This window comes from Peromyscus leucopus, chromosome 4 (assembly GCF_004664715.2).
Source record: "Peromyscus leucopus breed LL Stock chromosome 4, UCI_PerLeu_2.1, whole genome shotgun sequence".
NCBI classification, from domain to species: domain Eukaryota; kingdom Metazoa; phylum Chordata; class Mammalia; order Rodentia; family Cricetidae; genus Peromyscus; species Peromyscus leucopus.
Genome location: NC_051066.1, coordinates 2,774,471 through 2,778,614, shown reverse-complemented (window position 1 = coordinate 2,778,614; position 4,144 = coordinate 2,774,471). Strand labels below are relative to the sequence as shown.

The window sequence follows — 4,144 nt, the reverse complement described above, 5'->3', positions numbered from 1 at the left end:
ATTTTCTTTATGTTTTCTCCTGAATTTTCTATTCTCTCTGTTTCATCATCCTGACCAGCATGATATAGTCCAATAGGCATTTGGTTATTTATTCGCTCAGAGCAGGGATTTCCTCTATGACTGCAGGAAAGGTTTGAACTGGATTTGCAACGGGGGCCTGCGCGAGGCCCCTCTGGGAGTTTCCCGAAGACTGAGGCAAAGGATTACCCTGTCTGTCCTTTGTTGATCTACATTCATTGGTCCAGTGTTTTCTCTTACCACATCTTCTGCATACTCCAGAAGGAAGGGGCCTTCTGTTGCCATTGTTCCTTGAAGAAACATTGTTTCTAGGAATGACCTGACTACAGTCCCTTTTCAAATGTCCTTGCTTTCCACATCCAAAACATCTAACATTCCTCAAACCTTTTGAAATTGCTTCTCCTACCCACATATCATCATGGTCATGAGCCTCAAAATTAACAGTGTCTAATCCAGTCTTCCAAAGGTGCAGATCTTTCCTTTAACAGCCTGATTATTCTTTTGCATGCTGCATTTGCATTCTCAAAAGCCAAAGATTTTATTATTATATGACTGGCTTCTAATTCAGGACCATTCTCTTTACTGCTGAAGTCAATCTTTCTAAGAAATCTGTGAAAGGTTCTTTTGGGCCCTGTATAACCTTTGTAAATGACTCCGTTTGTTCTCCCTGGTTCCCCAACTCTGTCCCATGCATTCAAGTCTGCCATTTGACATAGAATTAGGGTTTGGACATCATATAAACATTGTGTTTGTACTGAAGCATATTGGCCTTCTCCAATAAGCTGATCCTGGCAGACTTGTCTTCCTTTATCCCTCCATTGTTTTTCTATATTTTTAGCCTCACTCTTGAACCACATTTTCCACTGGAGTTTTTGTCAGGGTTTTAGAACAGCCTGTGCCAGCTCCTGCCAGTCCTGTGGTAGAATCCTATTATAAGTTGACCAGGAGTTTAACATTTGCTTTACATATGGGGAATGCATGCCATAAGATGCTATTGCCTCCTTAAATCTTCGTAAGTCTAACATTTCGATTGGAATCCAAGTGTTTTGTCCATTCTCTTCACCAGGTAGCTGCTCTACAGGTACCAGATAAATCAAGGGTGATTGTGTGAAAACAGGCTTTCTTTCTGTAACCTTATGTTCCAATTTTGAAACAACTTCACTGTTAATTTCTTCTGTCTGAATTTGAATTTCTCTATAATTCATTTTTACAGGTTTAACAGGTTTTTCTAAAACTGTTATCCTGGCACTTAAATTGACTATCTTTTTAAATAGTAAAATGAGGATAAGAAAATTAATAAACTGCATAATTCAATCAATATTAATCTTCTCATATAGTTTTTCCATTGTCAGACTGCCTAAAATTTCAAACAAAGCCCAATTTTCTTCCAATGTATACATAGAACCCATGTTTTTTAATGTGGAAAAATTTCTCTTTTAAATAGTTTCTTTTGCCGGGCGGTGGTGGCGCATGCCTTTAATCCCAGCACTCGGGAGGCAGAGGCAGGCAGATCTCTGTGAGTTCGAGGCCAGCCTGGGCTACGAAGTGAGCTCCAGGAAAGGCGCAAAGCTACGTAGAAAAACCCTGTCTCGAAAAACCAAAAAAAAAAAAAAAGTTTCCTTTAAAATATTTGATATCTTATTTGACTTACCAAGTCTGCAAAGAACAGTAGAAATCTGAGGGAATTTCAAAACAGCAACCTAGGGTCTGAGGTGTCAATACAGAGAGAGAGAGAGAGAGAGAGAGAGAGAGAGAGAGAGAGAGAGAGAGAAAGCGTAGCCACAAGTTCTGGCTAAGAGCTTCCTTAAGCTCCGACCATGTGCGTTGGCTTTACAGGCAGGGGCCCTGTTCCCCAGGACAGACCTGAGTTGTTTGTAGCACCAGCTCTAAGCAAGTAGCTCCAGCTACATGCAACTGCTTGGGGCTACAGTCAGTCTGGCCTGAGGCCAAGCAGACCTGGCCCACTCAGGCCAGAAACTGGACCTGCCACCAGCCAAGCCAAGTGATTTTTAATGGATCCTTGTCACGTTGGGCGCCAAATGTAGATGTAACCAACTGTCTTATTAAATAAGAAATACAGAACCAATGCAAAGAAGAAAGCCAAGAGATCAGAGCTAAGAGCCTTATCCATCTGCTGTATCTATCCTCTTCAGCCAAGAGAGACCTACTTCCTGTGTGTTTGTCTTTATATAGACTTTCTGTTCTGCTTTCTCATTAGTTGTAAACCCAACCACATGACTGCCTTGTCACTGCTTGTCTGTACAGACCTCCAGGTCTTCTATGGTTGGTATTAAGATTAAAGGCGTGTGTCTCCAATGCTGGCTGTATCCTTGAACACACAGAGATCTACCTAGCTCTGCCTACCAAGTGCTGGGATTAAAGGCATGCACCATGAATGCCCAGCTCCGTTATGGCTTACTATTAGCTCTGACCCCCAGGCAACTTTATTTATTAACATACAAATAAAATCACAATTCAGGTGCTGGAGCGTCTGTCGCCAAACCCAGACCACACTGCTGTTCATCGTGCACTAGTGGTCCCAAGAGGTTCAAAGTCCACCAAGATGGCAACCCTCAAGGACCAGCTGATTGTGAATCTGCTTAAGGAAGAACAAGCCCCACAGAACAAGATTATGGTTGTTGGGGTTGGTGCTGTTGGCATGGTTTGTGCCATCAGTATCCTAATGAAGGACTTGGCCAATGAGCTTGCCCTTGTTGATGTCATGGAAGACAAGCTGAAAGGAGAGATGATGGATCTCCAGCACGGCATCCTTTTCCTCAGAACACCAAAAATTGTCTCTGGCAAAGACTATAGTGTGACTGCAAACTCCCAGCTGGTCATTATCACAGTGGGGGCCCCGTCAGCAAGAGGGAGAGAGCTGACTCAATCTGGTCCAGCAAAATGTGAACATCTTCAAGTTCATCATTCCCAGTGTTGTGAAGTACAGTCCAAACTGCAAGCTGCTTATTGTTTCAAACCCAGTTGATATCTTGACCTATGTGGCCTGGAAGATAAGTGGCTTCCCCAAAAACTGAGTTATTGGGGGTGGTTGCAATCTGGATTCAGCTCGGTTCTGTTACCTGATGGGAGAAAGACTGGGCATTTACCCACTAAGTTGTCATGGGTGGGTCCTAGGGGAGCATGGAGACTCCAGTGTGCCTGTGTGGAGTGGTGTGAATGTTGCTGGTGTCTCCCTGAAGAACCTGAACCCAGAACTGGGCAGCGATGCAGACAAGGAGCAGTGGAAGGAGGTTCACAAGCAGGTGGTTGACAGTGCCTATGAGGCGATTAAACTCAAAGGATATACATCCTGGGCCATTGGCCTCTCTGTGGCTGACCTGGCTGAGAGCATGATGAAGAATCTTAGGCGAGTGCATCCCATTTCTACCATGATTAAGGGTCTCTATGGAATCAAGGATGATGTCTTCCTCAGTGTCCCTTGTATCCCGGGACAAAATGGAATCTCAGATGTTGTGAAGGTGACTCTGACTTCTGAAGAGGAGGCCCGCTTGAAGAAGAGCGCAGATGCACTCTGGGGCATCCAGAAAGAGCTGCAGTTCTAAAGTCCTCAGATGTCCTAGAGCTTCACTGTCCAGGCTGCAGCAGGGTTTCTATGGAGATCACACACTGTCTCCTCATCTGAGCCGTGTTTATGTTGTTGTGTAAAGGTGGCAGTTCCCACAGCTCTACCCTGCCGCTAAGTGTACTTGTGTAGTGGTAACCTGGTTGATGTGACAGTCCCACTGTTGTCCCACTGTCTCCGAGACACACTGCCAATTGTGTGCAGGCTTCGGTTATCTTGGGAGCCTGCTGTGTCTGCTGCGCACCCTCACCAACATGCCTAGGCCAGTGAGTTCCCAGTTAGTCATAACGCGGCTCCAGTGGGTAAATCCATCATGCATATTTGTGCATAACTGTTCTAAAGGATATTATTTTGTGTATTATGTTTCTGTAATGTGCATTGAAATACTGTATTAAAAGTAAGATTTGCATATGGATGATGCAACCAACTACTCAAGTGTCATGCCAATGAAAACACCAAATAAACCTTGAACAGTGATTACTCTGCAAAAAAAAAAAAATCACAATTCAGTACAAATAAAATATCACCATATCTATTAGCTCT

At 43.8% G+C, this 4,144-nt stretch overlaps 1 pseudogene; it reads left to right on the top strand.

Moving 5' to 3' along the window:
* Positions 1–2,566: 2,566 nt before the first annotated feature.
* LOC114686033 lies at positions 2,567–3,639 on the top strand (annotated as a pseudogene).
* The last annotated feature ends 505 nt before the right edge of the window (positions 3,640–4,144 follow it).